The 26,369-nt window shown below is 50.6% G+C and overlaps 2 non-coding genes and 1 pseudogene across 2 annotated transcripts; 2 read left to right on the top strand and 1 right to left on the bottom strand.

Annotated features, from left to right (window-relative positions):
- LOC122490253 overlaps positions 1-25,870 on the bottom strand; it is a 38,627-nt pseudogene extending 12,757 nt beyond the window's left edge.
- Positions 4,484-4,556, top strand: TRNAT-CGU. The gene has a single exon. It is a non-coding gene; the product is annotated as a tRNA-Thr (tRNA).
- TRNAI-UAU lies at positions 23,523-23,616 on the top strand. The gene is made up of 2 exons: positions 23,523-23,560; positions 23,581-23,616. It is a non-coding gene; the product is annotated as a tRNA-Ile (tRNA).
- Positions 25,871-26,369: the final 499 nt, after the last annotated feature.

The following is a 26,369-nucleotide window of genomic DNA, read 5'->3' as shown; positions in this document are numbered from 1 at the left end:
CTGTGAGCTAAAACTGACATTTTAGAGTAGTTGAAAACATCAAGGGAATATTTCGTGACCTGTGAACATTGTATGAAATTCTAATTTCAGTGTTGTGAATGAAGTGCTGTAAGAACACAGCCCCGCTTCCTCGCTTATGTCTTATTTATCTGAGACGAGTTTTGAGCCACAGTCTGGAGCTGAGTAGTGGCGACAGAGACCATATGCCCGCAGAGCCTAAAATGTTTACCATCTGGCCCTTTCCGGGAAGAGTTTGCCGACTCTCTCGCGAATCTGTCGTTCCGTGGTTTTTATTCTGAGTGCACTGGCAACTCTGGGTTCTTTGTTATTCTTCTGGGGGAAGCTTAGGGCCTCCGTTTCTTTTCTGTTATCTGTTGCTCACGTCCTTTCAGAGGAGTGGCCCGACTCCAGGCTTCTCGGGCTAACAATTTCTCTCTACTCTAGATTAGCTGCCGCTCAGGGACAAGCGTGACCTAGGGTGGGTGGGGGGTACGTCTGGGGCGCAGAGGTTTGTGAAAGGCAGAGACGTAGGCACGTTCCTTCCCCCGGTCTCGTGCTGGCGTCACCATCACCTTCTCCGCACTGGAGTGTGCTTTATCCCCTTTCTCCACTGCAGAGAGCGAAAAATCTATCTCTACGTTCCCCATACAGGTGGGCTCGGTGGACCAGATACGCTCTTCTGTTCTGTCTCTTCCCGGAACCAGAACAGGGTGTCTCACTTATGGAGCCCCCGACATTCTTGCCCGTGACCTTCTCTCCCAGGCCCCTTTGGGACCCAGTGACACTTATTTACGCCTAGCTAGAAATGTGTGCGCACCTTCTTGGCTCCTGCTGCCCCCTTTCTCACCCTGTAAAAGAGGAGGCAAGAGCATTTGTCTCACTAAATCTTACCCATGAGGGATTCCAAAGGCCAACAGAAGCCACACTGGGTATTAGTTGTAAGAAAAGGTGTTACGGATCCCAGTTGAGTCCTGTCGGCCGGAAAGGAGCTATTGCAAAACCAGGGTCTTCTCTCTGCTTCATGTCCAATGGAACTAACCAGCTACCCATCAGCCCAACGGCACACAAAGGTGCGTGGCTACTGTCTGCGGAGAGCCTGTTGAGGGCAAGTGACAAGAAGGACATAAAACCGAACACAGCCACTCAGCGTACGGTCGGCAGACCACCACAGTCCCTAAATGTCTACACCAGTCTTCTCTGTCCCACGATAGGGAGCTCGTGCCAGAAAGAAATCAGTTGTATCGGTGAGCATCTTGTTTAATTCTGTTGACGGACTGTTTGTAGTGAAAGTGCCTCAGGGAAGGTAGGAGTGCGTTTAATTACATTCTGGAACAAGCTTACCTCTCTGTGGACCAGCAACGGATGTTTCCTGACCTGCAACTTTGCACATCCCTGGTATCAGGGGAGTGTTCCCACACTCAAGTGTAGGGCAGGATCGTGCGTTTTAAAAAGATAATCCACGCGACCAGTATGATCAGAACGAGATTTCCAAAACGTTATTTATGTAGCTCATGGGGTCCCCAAGAGAAACAGACTTGACCGCCTCTCGAGCAGGAGATATCACTGCAGCCTTAGGTGGTGTTTGGAATGAAACCAGAAGCCCCACGGCATGTTCTCCAGAACCAGCCTTATTTCACAGGAGAGCTGCCTTTCGCAGACCAGTCTCCCTGGGAGGCGTCTGCCAGAAAGGACTAGACTTCCTGCCTTCCTCCTCACCCGATGGCGGTGAGTGGCCAACATACTGCAATGGCTGTACTCCCTATATGGGCCAATTCAAGCTGTTTAGAAGTAAATATTATGTATCCGCTGCTCAAGCGTCAACCTACCCTATTACCCGAGGTCCGTCCAAGAATTTCACGACTCGACCAACCCTACCCTAACCCTATCACTGCAGTTACATTAGGGTGCTGCTCATCCTTCCTTTGCTCATCCAGACCCATTCTCTGGCCTGCGTTTCTTCCCTGGAAGGCTGTGTCCCGTTGGGCTCTCCTGCCCCGCTAGCTCCTATGTGGATTCAGCCCGTGGAAGCTACTGGCAGATGTGAGATGCCAAGAGAGAAGTAGAGGTCCCCGATTTCCTCTCTTGAACCTAACCCTAAATTTGGAGATCAATCCAACGGCTCTCCGAAAACACCCGTTAAAACAAATTCTAGGGGTGCCTGGGTGGCTCAGTCGGTTAAGCATCTGACCCTTGGTTTCGGCCCAGGTCATGATCTCACGGTTCATGAGGTCAGGCCCCATGTCCGGCTCTGTGCTGACAGTGCAGAGCCTGGTTGGGATTCTCTCTCTCCCTCTCTCTCTCCCTCTGTCCCTCCCCTGTTCATGCTCTTTCTCTCTCTCTCTCTCAAAATAAATAAATAAACTTAAAAAATGAAAACCAAATTCCAGTTAGGCAAAGATTTCCTACATCAGAAGGAGGTAAAAATTAATAACAACAGTAGGGAAAAGTGAATTGTCAAGGTTAGCATCAGAGTCAAAGGGCTGGGTCCTACATTTATGGAATTCTGAATCTTTGGCTCCACAAATCACATTTACCGTAAGTAAGGCTCAACCAAACACAGAGAAATATTACTCAAGTATCTTTTAATTTGTATAATTGAACAAGCATTACAAGCTAATTATAGAGGGCTTTACACATAAATTCGAAAGCCAACGGAGAGTCCCCACTGTGCTGACTTATTTCCTTCTAAGTGAAGGTGCAAGGCGTTTAGAATAAAACTGTGATCGTATCATGTAGTTTTGCACTCAGCCTTTTTCACTTACTGGTATTTTATGGCCTTTCCCCATATTGAATATAGTTTTCTTCTAAAAATCTGTAAGAGCCCCCTGATATCCTGTGTGGCTATATAGTACCTTAGTGCGGTGTTAGTGGAAGTGGACCAAAATTCAGAGTCCCACCTGGAGACTCGGGCCGGGGAGAGGGGTGGTTCGGGACCCCTTGGGAGTATTGCCAACAGATCTGGGGACTTGATGGAGGCGGGTGTCTATCTCCTACTTCCGTCCCTCCCGTCTCCCTCCCGACTGTGTTCTCTGCTTCCTTTCCCGTTTTCTTAAAGAGAGTTCTTTAATTCTTATGAGGGGGCCATGCCTCCATGATCAGAACCTGGAGCGTCTGTCTTCCTGCCCCTGAGGTCTTGAGTTCCAGGCTGACTTTTGGAGACTCAAGCTGGGAGAAGAGCGCTATCTGGGCTCGTCCCCTTCGAGAACTGTAGTTTCTTGCAGGCCCTCGCAGAGCTGCAAAAACGCTCTCAATATAACTGTATCTGCAGGTGAAACAGTCTGTCACACACGCCGCGTGGTCGAGATTTGCACGCACGCCGCGGGGTCTCTACCTACTGAGGACTTGCCGAAAGACCAGGAGCCTGCACAGAATCCAGCCCAAGGGCTCATCGAATGAACGCATTTCAGTCTTTGTCTCTGCAGACAGGGAAGGGCAGAGAGCCCACTGAGATAACTTAAGATCATTAAAAAATAAAACAACCCCCCCCCAAAAAAGTTCAAGTGATTTCTCTGACCCTAACAGGCCTGTTTCACCGACGTTATACATTTCTTTAGGTGCTAGAAGCAGGAAGTGAACATTGTACACAAACCTGCAAATCACAGGCCGGCTGGGACTTTCTGACCCTCCTCGGACCTGCACCCCCTTCTCCGATACTCTGGCGACGACGCGAAGCTTCGGAAGACAGGGCCCTTCTGCGCAGGCAAGTCGAGGATTTGGGAGAATGTGAACACACTGGCCGCTCCCGGAAGCGGGGGGCGGACCGCTAATCCTAGCGGGGTCAGCACGGCGCCTAAGAGTAAGTGGTAACATTGAACCCCCTCCACTGACCTCGCTCTCACCTTCATGGACACGCCCACCCCTTGTTAGGTTTCCCATCGATCGCGTGCGTTCGTGAGGCCCCAGGGCACGCAGGCAGTGCTGCGCCTGCGCACGGTGGTTGTCCCAGCCTGTGGGTCCCTCTGCCCGGCTGGCCGCCGGCCCTGCAGGCAAGGGTCGCACGGCCTCTCCCCTGCCGCGTGGAGCGCGCATTCCGGAGTCCCGGGCGGAAGCGCCGCGCGGCCCCCCGCTTCCCAGCGCCGGAATCTTGCTTTTCCGGGTCGTTTTCATGACTCCTTTGGCCTGGCCAGCAGTCGAGGTGTGTTTGGGTTTGGTTCCTCCTGTTTCCGTGTAAGCCAGCGACCGAGCCGCGAGAGTACGGAGGGAAGCGGTCCCTGCCAGCTCCAGGCGCACCTGTTGCGGGCGTGGCTCGGGGGCCCGCAGCTTCCGGGCGCGTTTCCTCCCTGACCCCGGTCTCGTTACTTTGAGGCGCTGCTGGTCCGAGCCCGGTCCCCAGACAGCCCTTCTGATATTGAAACTGTCACGGAGAAAGTAGGAAAGGGGATGAGGGTGGAACATGAAATTTCCAGAAACTTGAGAAACAGGAACCCAGACATTTGAATATATAATCAACCTTAGGACAAGGAGTCAAAGAGGGACTCACCGAGGCTCCGTAGCTCAGGGGTTAGAGCACTGGTCTCGTAAACCAGGGGTCGTGAGTTCGAATCTCACTGGGGCCTCCAAGAGCTGCCTTTTTTTTTTTTTCTTCATCTTTGGTAGATGATTTCAAAAGGAATGTTTCATTGACACCGGAATCAAGAACTAGAAATGAACCGACTGCATCTCTATTCTGTATTCTCAGAAAATTGCTGCGAACAAAAGGAGACGATTCTAAAATGGAAATTTCTCCTAACAAATGGAAATTGAGCCGCTGCGCCACCTGCATTACTGGTAACACCTGAAATTCAGGTGCAGAAAAAACCTGAAGAGCCACCAGTGTCACTACTGCCGATATAAGCCAGCGGGGAAGCTGATTTGTATGGAGCTTCAACCCCACCCTGGGATCCTGCCTCGTTCAGCCCCTGGAGGCCTAAAGGAATTGTGTTATAATCATGGATCTTATCGAACTTACCCAGTGGACGCTAAACTCCCCCACAGACAGGAGTCACATCCGATTTACTCTTGTATCTCAGAGCCTGGCCAAGTGGGGACCCTAGTGTGTGCTCAGCAAAGGTTTGTTGAGTGAAGCCCAGCTAAAGACTGTACCCGGAGTGCGGCGACTCTGCAGATACCTTAGGAGGCATAAAAACGATCTGAAGGTCAAGGAGCCAAGGGCAGCAAACCGAGAAGACCAAAGAGCAACTCAGCCCTGATAACGATTCTGCCAAATCTGGGACTCCTCCTTCTGGCCTCATTTTGTTGTCTCATGATTGGGATTGGCTGCCCCCAACGTGAACACCGGATATCAGCTGAATGGCTTCCGTATGTTGCTAAAACCAATAATCCACACCAGAGGTTCAACTGATGGAATCTCCCTACACCACGCTTGTATTAAATAATTAATAATATAGTAATTATAAGTGTATAAGCCACAGACATATTTCTCCAGAAAGTACTTTGGAGTTTTGAAAACCATCCAACACACCTCCCTTTGCAAGGTGTTTGGAAAGGGTACTGTAAACTCTGAAAGGCACATTCGATTCATTTTCGTTAAAATCAGTCAGCTTTCTGCTGCTCCCAGCTAAGGACTCTGGCTGTTCCTCAGAGTCTCCGGGCTTCGTTGTGCTTTCGTGACCTTGTGGACGCTGCTCTCTCTGCTCGAAATACACCCCCAACCCTTGTTCTGGCAAAGTCCTCCCCATCTTTCAGGATTCAGCTCGTGGGTCGCTTTACCCTCAATCTAGGCGAGTGGTGCTTTTTCTAACACCATTTGTACACCTTTATTACAGCATATGTATAAGGCCCGCTAAATAACTGATGGCTTTTTTTCTCTTTTTCTTACTAAAATGGCACTTCTTGGTAGTAGACAGGAAATTCCGTGTGCGTAGTTATCGGTCCTAAGGAAACTAGTATAATTCAGCACTTTAGGGGAAAAAGCAAAACTTTCTTGCTAAATATAACAAGCACTATTAATGATCTTTAACTTCTCTGTCGAAAATAATACGCCAGTGCGTTCCTTTCCCGATTCAGAAATAGCCTCTGTTCCAAAGTTGCTTTGTAAACGGGAAGCTACACTTTGCTGGCTGGGCCTCAGCGCGCTCTGGCGGTCTCCTGAGGGACCTGGGGGAGCAGAGGGAAGGGGCAGAAAGGAGAGCAGAGGGTGACAAGAAAAACTGCCTGGCAGAATAAGAAAAAAACCTAAAACACGGCTTCTCATTATGATTCTGAAACTCCGAGCCATCTCACTTGCCACAGAACTAGAGAGAAATGAAGTGAGCCTCCAAAAAACATCTCTGGTGGAATGATAGCCCAGAAATCCAAATGAAAGACTGAACTTTTCTTTTTTCACATGAATTCCTTTTAGCCTCTGTGTGTATGAAGCAGATGACTTGAGGGCGTCTCGTTTTAGTCCCCAAGGTTACTGTTTCCCCTCGTTTGGGATTATATAAGCCAACGGCTTCCACTGTTTGGGGTGTGTGTGTGTGTGTGTGTGTGTGTGTGTAGCCAGGGTCAAGGCCCAAGAAATTGCAAGATAAAATTTGTAACCTCATGCACGGTCAATCAAGGTGTGAAGAAGTGTGAAAGATAATGAGGCCAAAAGAACAGACTTTGGAGACATGTCCACTGGCCAAATCTGGATGTCGCAATACCCACCCCGACTTCGTGGTGCTTGAGGCCAAATGTAAAATCCGTTACTCTGATGATTCCCTGACTTCTAGAATCCACCTCACAACACGCTCTTACTTGTGGGGCTGATGAAAGTGAAACTATAAAAACTAAATAGGCTGAGGGGCGCCTGGGTGGCTCAGTCGGTTGAGAGACTTTGGCTCAGGTCACGATCTCACAGTTGGCGGGTTCAAGCCCCTCATCGGGCTCTGTGCTGACTGCTTGCTCAGAGCCTGGAGCCTGCTTCAGATTCTGTGTCTCCTCTGTCTGCCCCTCCCCCGCTCATGCTCTGTCTCACTCTGTTTCTCAAAAGTAAATAAATGTAAATTTAAAAAAATAAAAAAAACCCTAAATCGACTGAAAGGAGGCTGACCTCTATAGACGGAACACACATGTCACGTCTCCTTATCCCGTCCACTGAGCACAGCTAAGAATCCCAGGCGTTAGGTGTAAACCAAATGTAAGGAGACCCTGAAAGGTGTGGAGAAGAAAGAAGAGAACTTGGGACCCGAAGAATAGCATGATGGTGAATTCCCTGGGTTTTCATTATGGGGTGTCGTATTTTCGAGATTGGGTACAGTAGAGGCCTGCTGTGTGATATTTCATATACAGTACAGCATTATATACAGAGAGAGAGAGAGAGTTGACCTTGAACAATGTGGGAGATTAGGGCCTGGATCCCCATGCAGTCAAAGATCCAGAGATAACTTTTGATTCCCCCCAAACTTAACTACTAATAGCCTATTGTTGACCGGAACCCTTATCTATAAGAATTGACACCATTTTGTATACTGTATTCTTCTAACGAAGTAAGCTAAAGAAATGTTATTAAGAAAATCCCAGGGACTGACTGGCTCAGTGAGGAGGGCATGTGACTCTGAAGCTCCCCGTGGGGCACAGAGATCACTTAAAACAAAAAAACAAAAAAAAAAAAAAAAAAAAAAGAAAGAAATCACAAGGAAGGAAAGATACATTTACAATACCGTGCTATAGTTACTGAAAAATCTGCATATGAATGGACCCAGCAGTTTAGACCGTGCTGTTCAGTTTAGACAGTGTGTAGGTACACAGCGGCCTCTGTCCCCGGTTCCTGGCCCAGAGCTCCCAAGTCCCTTGTAGTTTCCCCGAGTGACAAGAGCACTAGGAGCGTCTTTTGTTCTAATACTCGGTCTTTGACCTCAGTTCCTGGCGCAGAGCTGCTAAATCCTTCGGAATGTCCTCGGTGACAGGGGCGTCTTTTGTTCGAAAGGGGCGACTCCGCGTGGGGTCCTGGGTGGGGGCTGGTCACCGGAAGACGGAGCCACCATCAGGAGCTTGGAATGTTCGGCTGCCCCCACCCCCATCCTCCAGGAAGGGAAGAGGGACTAGAGATTGAGTTACTGAGCCTCAGGCCTATGTGATGAGTCTCCCTAAAAATCCCAGAAGGACAGGGTTCAGAAAACTTCTGGGTTTATGGCTAAAAGCATCTAGAAGCGCGAGCCTGAGTGGCTGCTCTGATGGCTGAGTGCGGACGGAGGGACAGAGAGGGTGAGCCATTCTTCCGCGGATCTCAGAAAAAGGCGGGTGTTTCTTGGTGATGGGTATGTGTCTCCTCCTCTAAGGGACTGAGGCTTCTTTCCTGTAGGGAGGGGTGCCTGGGGGGACGTGTGCTGTGGGGAGGGGTGCCGGGTGGGGGGCTTGGAAGACACAGTCTGCCCCACGCGGCCCAACCTCACAGCAGCCAGACCGGGCGGCTTGAGTGAGGAGGGAGAGTTCAGGAGACCAAACGTAGCTCCTTGCCCACTGCAGCGTCAGCATCGTGAAAAGGCCCGAGCCGGGAAAGGAGAAAGCTTTACGCTGGGTGAGAATTTTAAGAGGTGATATCACGCTGTACCGGAAAACGAGAGTGTTCCTTAGCATTGGTACAGAGAGCTTGTTCCGACGCTTGTCGGTGACGTGGGGAGACCGGAGGGCCTCTCTTTCAGAACGGCGCGGTCCTGCTGTTTCTCCGCTAGGCCCCGCGTACTCCTGTTCTGTTCACCTGCCTCGGAGTAAACCAAAGAGGTTCTGTGCCCATTCCGAGGGGGGAGGGGAGAAAGTCAGTCTTTCTCTGAGTTTCCTCCTAGCCCCCCCCCCCCCCCCCCCCCCCGGACACCGGATCCCGAGCGTGTTCGGGACACTGGCTTCCAGCAAACCCGGCTGGTGCTGCGTCAGTACCCCTTACCCACGGTGATCTGTGAAATAACACTTCCTGTCCACCTGTCGCTCGCCCTGGATTGGCCCCTGCCCGGATTCCTTAAGGAGCAAGTACTCTGGACCTCCCTCCGATAGAAACTCTTAACTGCAAGCGACAAGACTCACTCTCCTTTCCTTCCCGAGTCTTCCCGAGTCTTCCAGACTCTGCGTCTGCGACACTCTTAACACTTACACTATTCACCGAACTGGTTTCGCTTCCTTCTGGCTCCTGTTTGATTTCGATCCTGCTTGAAGCCAAAGACCCTCTTGGCTGCTCCTCCGGCAGCCCCTGTGGGTCCTCCCACCCAACCTGCCTCCATCATTAAAAATGGTGAGATTTTACTCAAGACCATTGTCATGGGGGGAGGGACCGAACCCAACTCCAAACACAGCGCAGATCGTTGGAGAGTTACCGCCCTGAGGATGGCTAAGAGGAGAGACTTCCGACACCGGGATTCTTGTGAAAGACGGGGCCACAGCTCAAGGGTAGAGGCCGAGGAATCTGATCCCATGTCACGACTGGGAGAATTGTTACGCAGTGGACTTTGCAGGATTCTTGCTAACCTGGGTGAGACAGGGGTGCCTGGGTGGCTCAGTCCCTTAAGCGGAAGACTTTTTTTTTTTTTTAACTTGTATTATTTTTTATTTTTTTAAAATTTACATTCAAATTAGTTAGCATATAGTGCAACAATGATTTCAGGAGTAGATTCCTTAGTGCCCCTAAAGACTCTTGATCTCGGCTCAGGTCATGATCTCACGGTTTCCTGAGTTCGAGCCCCGCATCAGGTTCTGTGCTGACAGCATGGAGCCTGCTTAGGATTCTCTCTCTCCTACCCTGCCCCTCCCCTGCTTACACTGTCTCTGTCTTGGTCAAAAATAAATAAACTTCAAATAAAAGGAAAAAATAAACGGGGGGGGGGGAAGGGGGGGAAGCAGGCCCCGGGGGCCAAGGCCTCCCTGGAGTCTTTGTCGACCTGAGCAAGAATCCAGAAAAGCTGGATCTACTGGAATTTTCACCGAGAAGTGAGGAGGAAGGTCTGCAGAGCCGGCTGAAAGAGGCAGTTGAGAGAGAGTGAAGTTTCTTCCTGCTCGTTCCCTACGAGCTGAGCTCAGCTCAGCCAGTAAATCTGGCATGCGGGGTTGCACCGGTGCTTAATGCATGGATGGTATTTTCCTGTAAAGTTGGCGTTTGTTTGAAGGAATTTTGTAAACCGGAGTTGGGGGTTGCAAAAATCAGAAGCTGCTCTAGTTAGTTTAAAATGGAATGGAATGTATGTATGTATGTATTTAGAGAGCACGTGAGCAGAGCAGGGGCAGAGAGAGTCCCAGGTAGGCTCTGAGGGGCTTAAACTCATGAGCCATGAGATCATGACCTGAGCCAAAATCAGGAGTCAGAGTCTCAACCGACTGAGCCGCCCAGGTGTCCCTGAAATGGAATTTATTTTTAAAGTTGAGGAACACCTGGGCGGCTCAGCCGGTTGAGCGTCTGACTTCGCTCAGATCATGATCGTACCGTTCGTGGGTTCAAGCCCCTCATTGGGCTCTGTGCTGATGGCTCAGAGCCTGGAGCCTGCTTCGGATTCTGTGTCTCCCTCTCTCCCTCTCTCTGCCTGACCCCTGCTCACGCTCTGTCTCTGTCTCCCTCTCAAAAATAAATAAACATTAAAAATTTTTTTTTTCACTGAACAACTTGGGGCGCCTGGGTGGTGCAGTCGCTTAAGCATCCAACTCTTGATCTCAACTCAGGTCATGATCTCACGGTTCCAACGTTCGAGCCCCGCGTAGGGTTCTGTGTTAACAGCTTAGAGCCTGGAGCCATTTGGGGATTCTGTCTCTCCTTCTTTCTGCCCCTTCCCCACGTGTATGTGTGCGCGCCCGCGTGCTCTCTCTCTTCCTGAGAATAAATCAATAAACTTATTTTTTTAACTGAGCATCTCATAGGAGATTTTCAGATGGGCAAAAGGGACTTGTGGGTTCCCCTTCAACGGGATGCTGGGGCCTCTGGGGATTTGCTGATCCTAGAGAGGGTTGGTCTGTGGGTGACTCTTACAACTGTGGAGAAGGAAGCTAACCCGTAGAAAACTGACAGTATGCGAATCCTGTGTGTGGAGAGTCCAAATTACAGCGGGTGCAACGCCAGGCCAGTCAGCTGCGGTGCTCACCGGCTGTGGGGCTGGCATCGGGTTGTAAATTCATTTCTGTATTTCTCACCCGACTACGTATGTGCGTTGCTTTGAATTCTCTTTTGAACCAACGATAATATCTTACTGATTAGCTAACGTTTCACTCGTAAATTACTGAGTTTATTAAAATACTTGAAATGATAGGATTCCGAAAACTTTGCCCCAAAATGCGGCACCTTGACATATTGACAGTCTTAAGCTGAAGGAACTGGAGAAGATCCAGAAGCAGGAAGGTCACGCTGACCTGCCCTAGCCCTCCTTCCCTGAAGCAGGTCGCAAAATCCCGTGCAGCAGGTCTGTGCCGGGAGGATGAAGACATTCTTACCCCCACGGGGTGGGCAACCGGGGGCCAAGAGATCTGTGCAAACAAATCTTGTTAAACTAACCATTTACCACCCCCACCCCAAACCCCCTCGTATTGTCAATTCCTCGCAAATTATTGTCCCTTTGTCCCAACGGCATACAAGCTTCCTGGTCTGGTCACTTCTTGGAGTCTTCGTGCTCTGGTGCAGACTTCCACGTACACGTAAAAATCCGGTAGGGTCTGTATGCTTTTCTCCCCTCAGTCTTTGCCAGTTTAATTTTCAGACTCAGCCAAGGACCCCCAGGGGAGCAAGGAGAACTTTTTTCACGTCTACAGACACATGTTCACGTCATGGTTATACGAGAGCCGATTTGTCCTTTAATGCTCCACAATTCTTCTCCGATGTTCCAAATACACGGATGTCCGGAGAGTCGGGCCCGGAGACAATGTCCAAGCCAGGGGGCTGCAGATGCAGATAGCCAGGTACCAGTGCACCGGGCATCCCTGCCACCTCCTCTGCTAAACCCGATGGAGCACCTGCTGTTCCCGAGCCACGTGGCTGCCCGGAGAACTGGGGTGACCCCAGGCCCCGAGGCCTCGCCCCAGCCCGCCCCGAATATGTCGCTGAAGGCTCTTGGTCTCCTCAAGAGAAAACATTCAAGGACACACGATGCGGTGTGCAGTGATCCAAGCAGCAAAGTTTATTGAAGTGAGAGTACGCTCTTTAGATGTGAGAGCAGGTGAGCTAGAGAGAGAGCTGGTGCCCTGGGGTCAGGTTTCCCTCTGTTACTGACGGTTGTGAACTAGGGGACAGAATGTTCATTGCTTGGGGCTGGTCTCCCACTTGTCCTCCTCACGTGCTCGGGGGCTTGCCATAGTGGCCTTCTGGGCCAACCGGTGTGCGTGTGACCCGGTTTCTCGGGAGTGCGGCCCACACAGGCCTCTGACCTTCCCTGAAGCTGGGCACAGCCTCCTCCGTGCTGGCTTCCAGGCTTCCTCTTAGAGCCTAACGCACCGCCCACTCTAACAACCAATGTGTCTCCACTGACACAATGTGTCTCCACAAAGCCTGTCCAATGCTTCTTCCGAACATTAGTCTCTTCTAAATCTATTCCCGTATGGGTGTGTCTATTGGAGAAAAATCTAGATCTGTCTCTGCACTCTGGATTCCAGGGAGACCACAAAATGGAGTTTCTAACTTCTGCCTTGAGATAAGTGGGGCTGTTAATAGCATAGATGGGCTACTCAAAAGAAGTGTTCAAAATATACACAATATTTTATTTGACTTTTTGACAGTTCACAACGTGTTGCTCACGTTAATCCATTTCATTTAATAATCTGCTATGTTGTTGCTGTCACCATCAGCATTGTCATTGCTATTTCTCGTTTGAGAGGACCAGGCTTTTAAAAAATCCAGGGGGCTCCTGGGGGGCTCAGTCAATAGACCAACTTCGGCTCAGGTCATGATCTCATGGTCCTTGAGTTCGAGCCCCGCGTCGAGCTCTGTGCTGACCACTCAGAGCCTGGAGCCTGCCTCGGAGTCTGCGTCTGCCTCTTCCTCTCCCATTCTGCCCTGTCTGTCTCTCCAAAACAAATAAACACTAAAAAAATTTTTTAAAATCTGGTTGGACTCCATGGATGGCTAGCTCCATGATTAAAAATCTTTTTCCTTACCAAGAGGCAACCCCTTAATCACAAGAGAAACGGGAAAGACTAAGATGTAGTTGTAGAAATTGGTCTCCACCAGAAGCAGTTCACAGTCTGGACAATCTGTAAAAATCTTGTACTTTACTTGGGTCTTTTTTGTTTGTTTGTTTGTTTGTTTGTTTGTTTGTTTGTTTTGAGGAGGGGGCTGTCTGTCATAAGATAACACGCCTGACTGCATCACAGAAGGAAAAGAAGGTATAGTCCCTAGAGAACAAGGCAGGTGGTCCTCCAGTTTCGTAATGGCTCCTTGGTGACAGAGTCATTCTGCCAAGGTCAGGGGACAGCATCGATGTCCCTCCTGCCCTAACCAATCAGCGGTAAAAACGTCTAATCAGGTGAATGGAAGGGGCGGGCCTCTAGCTCAGGAATGCGTGTGTGAGGAAAGACCGAGCCGGAGGGACACGTTGCAGAGTCCGGAGAAGGTCACTAGAGCAGGCCCACAAGTGTGGAAATGGCCCAGGTTTCCTACCTGGGGACCCATAGACACGTACCAGTCAGGGCGGCCCTGCGCTTCTCTCCGACAACAGGATACCCCGAGTGGGCCGTGTTTTCCTGTAACAGCTGGAAAGATACTGAACAGGTGGAAAGTTAAATGAGAATTCTCGCCCTTTGTTCAGAAACACAGACGGGACCCCCGGGTGCAAGGCAATGGGACAGGTGCCGGGGAGAAACAAAACAAAGCTAAGATGCGATCCTGAGCGGGGAGCAGTGTCCCCACACCCCTGCACGCCAGAGCGCCGTGTCCCCGGGTGTGGCCCGCGGGAGCAGAGCAGGCACGCCGCAGCCCTGTGCTGGTGTCGCCTCGCGTGTCCTTCGTGCGTCTGTTCCCGCTCGGCCTGGCCCCTCCCACCCGCCTGCTGATCTTCCTACTTTCCCCGTGGGTGAGAGATGGAAGTCCGAGGGCATAAGATCCTGCCTCACGGGTGCCTAGCGTGCGTGGGAGTGATGTGTCGCGAAATGTCCCTCGGCCTTGTTTCGGAAACGTGGAAAACATCGGGGGAAAGGAGAGCTTGAAAATGGGGTGGTTCGGACAAGGTGTTTTAGTCCGAAGGCGGGAGCGAAGTTATACCAACAAGAAACCTCAGTGCACGGCTTACACCAGACGATGGAAAGGGCACCCACCGCAGTGCTGCGGGGCCCAGGAAGGTGGCGGGAAACGCTCCGCCAAGCCGGTCAGTCTGCAGAATCCGGAAGCTCAACGGCTTTCCCACCGTCGAGTCAGCTCGACCAGAGCGCCCGAGAGAATCGTGAATGACTAGAGCATCTTACATTTCTGGAAGATACAAAGATCGAGTAAACCCAACACCCCCAAACCCCAGCGAAGATGAATGTCAAAGTGTAGAGGAAGCTTCTGGCAACTGTCGTCTGGAAGTGTGTCTTTGGCGTTTTGCTCTGCAAGCCACCAAACGGAGAGAGAGAGGCTGTCACAAACGGGAAAATTTGTGGGAACCAGAGTGTTTGAGCCTGATGCCTCTAGACTCGCACAAAACCATGGCATAGGAGGACCGTCCCACGGGAATCAGCCAGGCAAGGCAATACCCGTTGGGGCCCAGGGGCCCCAGGCTCTGCGAAGGGACACTCCGAGGCCAGAAGATACCCCAACGCTGCATCACATCCCCCAGGACGCGAGACAGGGCCCTCTGCTGGGCGCCTACGTGATATTTCAGTCAGGGATCCGTTGGGGAGCGAGAATCTCCTGTCCCCTTCAAGGTCCTCCTAGCTGGACAAAGAATCAAATGGACGTGAACTAGATTAGCAGAGAAAATAAAATTTAAAGCCTGTGTCTGGGGAATCCACACAGACAGGGAAATTCCAAAGACAGTCAGGCAAAGACAGATGAGGCACACACGTCCTCATCAACCTTGGGGGTCAGGGTCTGGGACTTCAAATGGAAGGAATGGAATCCTCAGGAAGATAGAAATGAGTAAACGTCTGGTAAACAAATGTTTGCTGGGCCACCCAGAAACGTTGGGATGCAGGGAGGACATTCGTCCAACAGGCCTTGCCAGGCTCCCCCCCCCCCCCCCCCGTGTGCCCTGCCTAGTTCACCCCGGAGTGTCGTCGTCCATGGTGACCGCTCTCTTCCTGGAGCAGGTTCTCAATCTAAATTCTTTTTAGACAGTCAAGGGGGAGGTAAAGAGCTTTTCCTGGATCTGCTCGGTTTTGATAGCTTTTAACACAAAATAATCTTTATGCCAAAGGGACCCATCTTGGGGCGGCCTGCCCTGGGCCCCGACATATCCATGCCTAAGTATTGAGAGCGTATTTTTATTAGGGAACGTGTGCCGAATTTATGTACTTCCTATTTGGCCTACTCAAGATTATGTCATTTTTTTTTTCATTTGACCTATAGTTGGTGAATTACATTCATTAATTATGTAGTACGGAACCAACTTTAAATTGTTTAAATGACCACCTTCTGTTTTTTGCAAGTACGCTTAAAACGGGTACTGCTCGATTCTGTTCGTGAACACCTTCCGCAGTGGTGTTAGTTAGCTGAAGATCGGACTGTTCCACCCCACGGTGTGCCTGTTCGCCATAAGGGTTGTTTTGAGCTGGTTGGTTCTGAGAAAAAGCAGACACAGAAGAAGCTCTAAAAACAGAGTAGAAGTTACCCGTTTGTAAGGACAGTTTATAAAGGAACTCTCTATGGGTGAGGCTTTCCTTCTCTGTACTCTAAATCACAAGAGCATCTTTTTGTAACAGCCCTCCAGTCTGTTTGTTTTTTTTTTTAAATTTTTAGACGTTTGCTTATTTTTGAGAGACAGAGAGAGGCAGAGCATGAGCCAGGGAGGGGCAGAGAGAGAGGGAGACACAAAATCCGAAGCAGGCTCCAGACTGTCAGCACAGAGCCCAGTGTGGGGCTCGAACCCTCAAACTGCAAGACCATGACCTGAGCTGGAGTCTGAGCCTCAACCCACTGAGCCACCCAGGGACCCCCCCCTCCGGTCAGTCTTAAGGGTTCACTTGCTTCAAGCTAACACACCCCTTACTTGCTGACCCAAGGCCCTTCATTGTAACAGAACTAATGTGCTCTGTCTGAGATTTGCAGAGCACTGGCCTTGAGGAGTGAAGGACCAGAATGTTTCCAGGCCATGGAGGCCAGCAAGCGGGTTTAAAGCCACCTTAGCTTTTCGATTAGCCTAGCAATTTTCTAGCAAAATGTTTTTCTTTTTCAGGTCACACAAATGATTTTACTAATCTCCCTGTGGGTGTCTGCAGACCTTGTTCTCCTTTGCAGAAAGAACGGAGTCCTCCTAGGTACCATGAAACAGGAACCCAACTCCCTCACACATCCCAGCACTGAGATAACATCAGCGGCTGGCACCAAGGGGTCTGCGCATAATCAAGAAATGTTGCAGGCCCCTTTACTTCCTTTGCCGATTAACCCCCGAAGTCCCTTTAAAAACCCCTGGGCCGGGCAGAAACCTGGGAGTTGGCTTTTGGACAAGAGTCCGCCTTCTCCTCAGTTTGCTGGGCTCCAGAATAAAGGTCGATTCCTTTCCAGTCAAAACTTGAGTCTGGGTCTTTCAGTCGATGACGCTCAGCTAAACTTGGGTTTGGTAACATCATCAATGGAAAAGGCTCTGACTTTACGCTGCGTGACAAACATTACCTGTGTTTACCTTGCTTTTCCTGATAACCTCAAACTGGCGCCCCATACCTTTCTCTTCTTCGTCTTTAACTAGGATGGTATTTCAGCTGGAGTTGGAAGTCACTTTGAAGAGTTACTCATTTTCCCCTGGGCGTCTTTCATATGTACCGGAGGTTCCATGTTAGTGAGCTTCTGTGTTTTTCTTGTGCTAATTGTTCACGACAGGGATCTCAGGCAAGAACCCAGAGGGACAGAGGGCAAATTATTTTTCCTACTCTGCAAAGCAAAATGAATCGGTGTTCGTTTTTTTTAGTTAGCAAGCTTTATTTTTTAGAATAGATTTTCAGAAAAATGAGCAGAAAGTACAGAGAATTCCTGTATTGGAACTCTTTAATTGTGTTACTTTTATTTGTTGCTGGTATCAGAGTAATCCTGGTGTTATAAAATCAAAAACAAAGTCACTTCTTCCTACACTATGCTATTTTCAGTATTTAAATATTAAAAAGGTTCAAAGCATTCCACTCCAAAATATGCCACTTTGGGAAAGGCATTATTTTTAGGCAACGGAAGACCAGCAGAGACAAGCTCTTTACTGCCCCCCCCCCCCGCCAGCTGCTTAAATGCCTAAAATACAGTGTATTTTGTAAAGGAATTTTGTAAAGGAATTTGCCAGCTGCTTAAATGTCTAAAATACAGTGTATTTTGTAAAGGAATCTTGTAAAGGAATTTGTAAACTCCTGTAAATTTTGTAAAGGAATTTACATTTATAAGGGAAACTTCCACTAGAAAAAGCATCTGTACCAAGAAGAGAGCTATTCCCAGAGACAAATTTATCCAGGAGACACTCTTAGCTGCACAGAAAGGCAACTTTATTTACCATGCATTTCCTCCTTTACCTTCCCATAAGTTGCCTCTTCCAACTCAGAAGCTCCACATCTCGATTCCTGTGCGTCTCCCAGGATGGCACGGAGGTCTCGATCATCTGTGAGATGCCTCTGTGTGCGTACGTAATTAAGATAGCTTTTTTCCTCCTGTCAATGTTTTGTGTCAACTTAATTCTTGTGCCACTCGCAGAACCCAGTCAGTGTCCCTCTCCTGCAATGTCATCACACGCCTGGCTTTGCTCTGACAAGTCACTTAACTGTCTCCGTGGGTATTAGCCACATTAGTAATGCCCGTTGTCCTGGAAAATCACCAATTTTGTCCAGGTTCTCATTTTTTTGGTTGAGGTGTACAAAATACTCTTTTAAAATTATATTTGTACATTTCTTCTGCATCCTTGTTGTAATTCCCAATTTTATGTTCCTGTTTTTAATAACCTAATTATTATCTATTTTATTTCTCTTCATGTTATCTATATATTTTTCCCTTTTGTTTTTTCCTAAAAATAATCTTTGGGGTCCTGCTTTTTTTCCTTTAGCTTTTTAAATTAATTTCTTATGCTTCCCTTGCTTCTTTAATTGTTCCTTTCCCACTATCATGTCTCAAACACTTACTTATTTTCTTTATTCTTGTTTAATGATGTGAAGGTTTTAGGCTCTGAGCCCACATTGAGCTGTACCTAAACGTTCTCAAAACACACGTGCAAGAAACACACGCGTACACACACACACACACACACACACGAAGGATATCTAGAATAATGTCTCCCTTACCTCATACTTGACTTTATTTAATCTATACAGTACAAACCATGAAAGCACGTTGAAAACCACGACATGGCCCACCTACCTATAGTTTCTTTATTCTGGGAGGATCATCTCCCCGCATGGGCCAACCGTCACCTTGTTCCTGGTTTTACCCTTTAGCCAGTTACTTGGCCCAAAGGGGATGCTCAGTAGATTTACTGTGAAGGTGATAACTTTTCAAGCTGTTGGATGCCCGCTTGCACTCCCAGGCTCCGTAGGACCCAAGCAAGGTGCTCCTAAGGTTATGATGTGTTTTAATCGCACTTAACATCGCCGGAGACACGTGACCTGATGTCCCTCCCTTTGTAGGTCATTTGCTGTCTTTCTGTTTATGAAGTTTGGTAACAATGACAAGATATCTCAGTTTTGACGGATTCAATATTTGTTTTTCCTGGAAGATGACTTTCTTTATAAATATTTGCAAACATTTTTGTTGAGGTTTTATTTCTTGTTTCAATTCATTTTTCTCTACTTCAGACACCGGCCACCAGATTGTTTAGATCTCCATCGTGTTTCGGTAAAACCTATGTGATTCTGTTTCCGTGTTTGTCGTTTTCCTTTGAATTTCATGAATTTTTCCCTAATCTTGTTTTGTCACAGACTCAGTTTGTTAGGGTTACTCGCTGTCTCTACTTTGTAAATGCTGTAGCGCATTTTATTTGCTCTTCAGGCTCTGTTTTCATTCAGTTTTGACGTCTTTAAACTCATTTTGCTTCGCAGCCAGAGCATAAGCATGTGACCCAGCTGCCACCGGCCCCCTGACCCACGTCCGGCTTCGGTTCAGGCGCTGTGGACGTGGAAAAGCAGGGAGTGCGAGCATCGGCTCCGCTGAGAGGGGCAGAAGATGTGTTCATTTTTCAGAAGAACCTTGCACCACTGCCTGGCGGTGCAGCTGTGCTGGGAGGGCGGTGGTGGGTGGATGGGGCGTTATTGCTGGTTGCACAGCGTCTACGCCTGGCCCTCTGGCCTCCTCAGGAATTCTGGTGGATTTCTTACCCACTTGTTGCACGGTTGGGTTGGCCATATACAGGTAAGAACTCTGATTGGTACGATGAGTCTTTGAAACGTTGTTTAAAGGGCCATAAGAGACGCATTCTAACATGTCAGTTTTGGATAGTTCTTCTGATTTGGGTGAAAGCGTTGGTTTGAGGTTATCAGAGAAAGTGAGCCTTCGGACCATAGACCTCCACTAATCCTATCTCTCCCTACCCCCATCCTCACCGCCCTTCTGGGGAAAGAGAGAGGAGGTGGGAAGAGAGAGAGGGGGACACACAGAAAGAAACAGAGACAGAGACAGAGAGAGCGGGGACAGAGGGAGAGAGGGGGGAAGAGAGAGGAATTGAGATGGGGGGATAGAGAGAGAGAGAAAAAGACACACACACACACACACACACACACACAGAATCTCAGGGTTCTTTGGGTCTTGTACACAATGCCGATTTCTCCACAGGGCTGGAGGGGGCTACAGACCTTTTGGGCATCTTTTCAGTAATCGACCCATTTTTCCACATTAATTTCCTTCGTTCCTTTGTGACCTGCCAAGACATGGTTTATTCTTGGAGGTTAGTCATTCTGGATAACTCTTCCTCGAAGACTCTCCTAACGTCATCCTACAGGGAAGACGCCAACAGACTGAGGTTTGGCACTTCTTTCATCTTGAGGGACGTTCCCCTGATCGGTGTTGGGGGAGATGAGTCTTCGGTCTGGAAGGATGTTGTGCAACCTTTGCCCAGGTTGCAGCCCCCACCTCCCACCGACAATCTACGTGTTTCCAAATTGGAGGATACTACTGTTTGCTTTCAGCTCTTACGTAATTGATTCATTCTATGAAGTACCTGGCAGTGTGTACAGAGAACCTGCTCAGTTCTCTTCTTTTAGATTGGTGCTCGTAACTGTTCATTCTTCGGGTGACCTTTAAAAAATGGACATATAACTTTAGCCTTTTCTCCGCTCTGGATACTTGCTAGGGATCCAAACACTTTCTCTTATTTTTATTTATTTTCTTAGATTTAGAGACAGGGAGGGTTTATAATTATTAGGGTCAACTGGGAGCTTTTTAAAACTGTTGATTTTGGGGATCTAGCCCAAACCAATAAACTCAGTCTCTGAGGGTGAGGACTGTTCGCGGGTATGGTGCTAGGCAATTTTTCAGTTCCTCCAGGGGGAGGAATCACTATTCTAAAAATACAGATTCAGAGGGGTTGGAATGTTTTGTGCCCCCAAAGCACATAGCAGCCAGGCTCTGAGGTGTTTCAAATGCTATTTCAACATTTCCGCATTATTAATATGGTCTTAAAGACTTGTGAAGAGAAGATACACCCAAAGGTAAATGGCATTTTCCCCGGGTTATAAAAAGACACCACTTTTCTCAAATGGCAAATGAAGTCCAGCCGCATCTGCCTCTTGCAGACGCAGAATAATGAGGACCTTGAATCATGGACTCTATAGAATTATCTTTTTGAGTCAGAATTTGAGTATTTCCTAGAGTTACTGGCTGAGATGACTTTAATGGGACATTTCAGTTGCTACCATATGTCCATTGTCTTCTTGAAAAGTGGGTTAAAGACCCAGTGGTTGCCCTTTATTTGTATTGCTATTATGCAAGGGAGGGAAAAAGGTTTTCCTTGACCCTCGTAGGGTCCCCCGGCCGGGTCTCAAAATTAAACTGACAAAGGCAGATTCACAGGAGGAAAGCACACAAGTTTATTTGACATAAGGTGTACATGACCCGGGAGCCTTCATAAGGAAATAGGACCTGAAGACAGGGTTAAGCCTGATTATTTTTACGCCGAGCTTGATGAAGAATGGACGAGCCTGCAGACCCGTGACAGGCCGAAAGGTAAACCGGGAGACACTGTTTGGATTCTTCCCGGGGGTCCCGGGGTCCCTTTGTCTTTGGAGATAAGGATGCTGTTTTCCTCAGGGTACCTCTGACACAGGAGTTTTATGACCTGCTTCGGGGCAGACGGGCAGGGGGCGGGTCAGAGTGACCTTCCTGCTTCTCACATTTTCTCAAGCTCCTTCCGCTTGAAATAGTTGATTTGCCAACTTGCCATATTTTGGGCTAGCGTGTTCTGAACCCCATCAATCACAACAATATGCCTATTTCCACGTTGGTGCCCCCCCCTTCAAAACATAATATCACACACTACCTCCCAAACCATGGCCAGTCATTCCGAACACTGCCAGTTATATCACGGCTCCTATCACCCAGGAACTCAGGTGCGGAGGGAACCTTCACAATGGATAGTCTTAGAAGGGGTTCATAAACAGGCTATTTGACAAAGGTGTGGGCAGGTTGAGGGGAAGGACAGAGAACACAGCTACTGCTGACGGGTGGTTAGCATCCCTAGGGCCTGAAGCAGCAGGGAAGAAGCCATTATTGGAGATGAAGGAAAGGTCCACTTGGATGAGCTAGACGGAGGTGCGGCCCAGAAAGGAGTGCAGAGAGATAGATACCCCCACCTCTGTGTCCTCTCTGGCCTCCCGCTGGTGCCCCCACTGTGAAACTGCAGCTGATGTCAGCGGCTGGTGGGGAGCCCGTGATGTCGTCCAGACGGGCCAGCCTTCCACACGACAGAAGGTGGAGATCAGAAGACGGTTATTATTATTTTTTTTTTACCATTAACGATTCTAAGCATTTAGCTTCCTACTTTTCCCCACGCACACGATTTTATGCTTTAAGGCCTATGTTGTGTCACAGATTTGGCTTCTCTGATGAAAATCAGCTTAAGATCCGGTGGCGCCCCAAGTCTTGTAAGTTTCCACCTCTTAAGAACAGTAATTCCCAAGATGCGGGCTCTTATCTGGATCCGGATCCGGGACACGGCCCCATGGACGCTGCCCTGGGATTTACACGAGGCCGTAGAACAGTGCCTGCCGACGGCTGCTGTTCAGATGGGATGGTCTCTAGAGGTCAGGCCAACTTGGTCTCTGGAGGCCGTGGCGGGGGGGGGGGGGGGGGGGGGGGGAGGACTTCTCCGGTTGAGGGTCATCTACCGAAGATCTAGTGTTGCTTCTCACCTCTCGTGTTCGGGTGTCACACACGTGGAATGACAGCGGCCCAGCGATGGTCTGCGCTCCCCTCCCCCGCCGTGCGTGTGTCTGAGAGGAGGAACCTGGTCGCCGGTCTATTCCTCTCAGCCCCGACTGTGAGGCAGTGTGTGGTCAAGAATACTGGGCAGGCTATTCTCTTCTTTACGCGATTCCACTTCTCCTGCACAGGAATTGTTCCACAAAAGCAAAAAGGCCTCGTATCTCGTGTGTGCTTACACTTTAATGGTTGCAGTTTCCGCGGGCCCAAATCAAACGAATAAGCCAGCAGACCAATGCACACAAGGGGCTTTTATGATTAAAGGCCACATGGAGGGGACGAGGGTTGTGGGTGGGCATGACATCACGGAGGCAAACAGCCAGGAACCTGCAAGACCCAGCGGGGTGGAGGAGGGGGGGTGGGGGGGTGGAGGAATGCGGGTGGGGAGTGGAATAGAGTGGGGTGGAGAGGGAGGTGGGGGGTAGAAGGGGGTATGGGGGGGCGGAGTGGGGTGGAGGAGAGTGGGGTGGGGAGGTGGAGGGGTTTGGGGGGTGTGGAGGTGCGATGGGGTTGCGGTGTTGAGGTGGGGGGGTTGGAGGGGTGGGGGGGAGGAGCAGGGTGAGGATGCGGGTGGGAGTGTGAAGGAAGGGTGGTGGAGGGAGGGGGGTGGAGGAGGGGGGTGGAGGAATGGGGTGGGGGTGTGTGGACCCGGCCTTGGCCGCCGTGACGCGCAGCACCAGCGGGGAGGGGTCTCGACTCCAGCGGTTCCCGCGGGAGCTGCCGGAGCGGCGGGCTGGGACCCGGGCTCGAGGAGCCGGCGGGCGCGGACTCCAGGGGGCGCGCGGAGCCGGGGCCGGGGACTCGGCTCGTCGGCGCCCCGGGCGCGGTGGGAGCCTCTCGGAGCTGCGGGCGGGGCGGCCCCACGGCTCCCGCCCGCGGACCCGGGCCCCGCCCCGCGGGGGCGGTGGGGGTGGAGGGGGCGGAGCCGGGAGGGCGGAGCGCGCGCGCGTGCCGCGGGGGAGGGGCAGGCGTCGGGACGGCGGCGTGCGTCGGCTCGCAGCGGGGCGGCGGGTGCGGGCGGGTCCCCGCGCGTCCGCGTGCCCGCGCGCCGGCCCCAGGCTCTGTAGAGCGCGCGCTGGCGGTGCGGGGAAAGCATGCTCCAGTGGCGCAATCGGTTAGCGCGCGGTACTTATACAGCAGTATATGTGCGGGTGATGCCGAGGTTGTGAGTTCGAGCCTCACCTGGAGCATGTTTTCTTCCCTTTGCGGTTTCACACTCCTTTTCTTCGGGTGCGTTTCCCCCTCCTCCTCCGGACAAAGCGCTGGAGGGAGCCTGTGTTCTTTTCCGTGGCGAGACCGCGGATATGGAGGGCATTTGGTGGTTTTCGAACGGGACGAAACCGCACACCAGAAGGAGGCAACTTGAATTTGTCCAGGCAGAGGCGCTTCTCCCGGGTCAGGGGACCTCACAGCCATTGCATATCGGCGGAGGAGGCCCCATCCTTTCTCCGCTCCTTTCCTTAAAGGATTCCGCAGCTCTTTGGGAAGTGGGCGGGGGAGCGGAGCGCCGGGGCGTGCTCTCTGCTGTCAGCTCGGGGGGTGCGGATGGGGGCGGGGGGGGGGGGCGCTCCCGCATCTTAGTTCTGAAGCCGCAGGGCGCCGTCTGGTGGCCGGATTCCACCTGTGAAATCTTCGTGGGATTTGAGTCGCCTCGGCCAGCCTCCAGCAGTGAGGCACCGGGCACAGGTGGCTGGGTACGTCCTTCTTCCTAATTTCATCAGAAAATAAACAGACAAGGCCTGTTTGCAGAGCTGCTGTCATTCTGACGCTGTGTCTGAAATAAATGATTCAAGGTTGCCTGTTTTTTTGTCCAGGCGCTCCTGGATTTATTCTGTCTCAGGGCCTCCTCCTCTTCTGTTCCTTAAATACGACATTCCCTACAGTTCCGCCCTCCGCTTTGCTCTCGGCTAAGGACATACGCATTCTTTGTGTGGCATTCGTTCCCTTGATTACAGCCTCTCGGTAAGAACCGAGGTCTACCCTTTCTGTCGCACCCAGCCCTCTCGTTTGAACGCAGAGCCCAGCATCCTGCTGACCTCTGCGCTGTTCTGACCTTAACCCCGTCGGGTCTGTAACATCGACACGTGGGAAGATTATCAACCTTAAACCCACTCCCTCTCCTGGGCTCTTTACTTCAAAGGCGGTCATTTAACAAATATGGAATGCCTGCGGTTTTACTGGGTCCGTGCCTCGTGCTGAGGTTACCCACTGAAGTAAAAAGATGAAGCCTCTGTGCTCTGGATCCTGAGTTCTAGGAGGGAGGAATCCGCAGTGACCAATTAAAAATAAACATCCAAGTAGAGTGGCGGAGTGTTTCCTGGAGAAAAACAAAGACAGGCCACAAGGGACAGGAGGCACCAGAGTATGTGCTGGGAGTGCTGTATCGTATAGGGTTGTGACCAGAAGGCTCGCTAAGCCAGTGGCCTGTAGGCAGAGGCCTGAAGGAAGCAAGGAAGCAAGTCTCAGGTCTCCACCGCGGAAGTCCTGCCCAGGCCCAGGGAAGAACAAACACGCGGCCTAGCTGTGGGATGTCCCCGGAAGCTCACTGCTGTGTATTTTTCCACAGAAGAGCCTCTGCGATAATTTTTGAAAAGCTGATACGTGACGTGATGTTTTATACGGTACCAGTTAGGACCGAGGCCAAAGGATGTTCGAGGAGACGGTGTGGAAGCAGAATCCCAGAGGCACAGAGCAGTGTCCCCAGGGCTTTCCCGCGTGCTGTCCGAGGCTGGGCTGTCCCTGGCTTCCGAGGCTTGACTTTAGGGCACTGCCGCGGGCTGTTCAAAACAGAAGACAGCCATGCAGTTTTCTAGCATCTCCTTTTTCGTGAGATTCTCACCAACTTAGTAGCTTAAAAGAGCGCAGGATCATTGCGTTGCAGCTCCTTGGGCCGCGAGTCCACGGTGGCTCTCACTGCCCTGAGATCAGGCTGCTGGCCAGGCTGGGACCTCCTGGAAGTTCTGGGGGAGCATCCTTCTTCTTGCCTGCTCGGCCTTCGGCCTTCTAGAGCCCGCCGGCGCCTTGGCCCTGGGCCATTCCATCTCCAGAGCCAGCCACGGAATGACCCTGATCGCTGCTTCTGTGGTCACCTCTCCTTTCCCGACTCTAATGTTTCTCCTCTTCCATCTTTTAAGGACCCTTATGATTGTATTGGAGCCCCTGGATAATCCAGGATAATCTCCCTATTTTAAGATCCTGAATTTAGGCACATCTGCAAAATTCCATTTGCTGTGTGAGGCAGCACATTCCCAGGATCTGGGGGTGGTGGTGTGGACATCTTCACGGAGGCCTTACTCTGCCCAGCAGGATGATCGTATCTCAGGGGTAAACTCCACTACCGTCGACGGGGAGCAGCGCCTTCCCCCAGCATCTCCTCCTTCCCTGGTGTAGCCTACTTCCCCTGCACGTCCCCCTGGCCACCACTCACCTGCTCTCCACTGCCATCCGGTTGCCTCTTCTAGAATTTCGTGTAAGTGAGATCATACAACTTGTGGGGTTTTGGTGCGACCTCTTCTACTTGGCATCGTGCTGTGCTGATGTCTGTGGCCGAGACTCACGTTTGATTCCTCGTATTTGTCTGTCACGCGGTCTTCTTGATTCTACCTTACCTCCTAACGTCTCTGTCTATTCCCCTGTTCATAGTCCGTGCTCCTACAGACCGCTGTGCCTTGATAAGTACCCTCGTTGTGTCCTGGCCCTTTTTTCTTCCTTTGCATCCATGTGTCTGCTGGTGACCACACTCCCGTACCTCCCCGGTGTCCACGGTGCACTGCCCTGCGAGCCTCCCCTGCTCTGCCGGGCCCCGGGTGGATTAGCTCAGGCTTCTCTTTGCTTCCCTCCCTCACTCCGTGGATCATAAGCTCCTGGGGGGGGGACAAGGACTGTATTTTAGCTGCTCTGATTTCTTTAGCACCCGCTCAACTCCTGACTCTGAGTAGAGTGT

The sequence above is a fragment of the Prionailurus bengalensis genome, chromosome B2 (genome assembly GCF_016509475.1).
Source record: "Prionailurus bengalensis isolate Pbe53 chromosome B2, Fcat_Pben_1.1_paternal_pri, whole genome shotgun sequence".
Lineage (NCBI taxonomy): Eukaryota > Metazoa > Chordata > Mammalia > Carnivora > Felidae > Prionailurus > Prionailurus bengalensis.
This window is presented reverse-complemented; position numbering and strand designations above follow the sequence as displayed.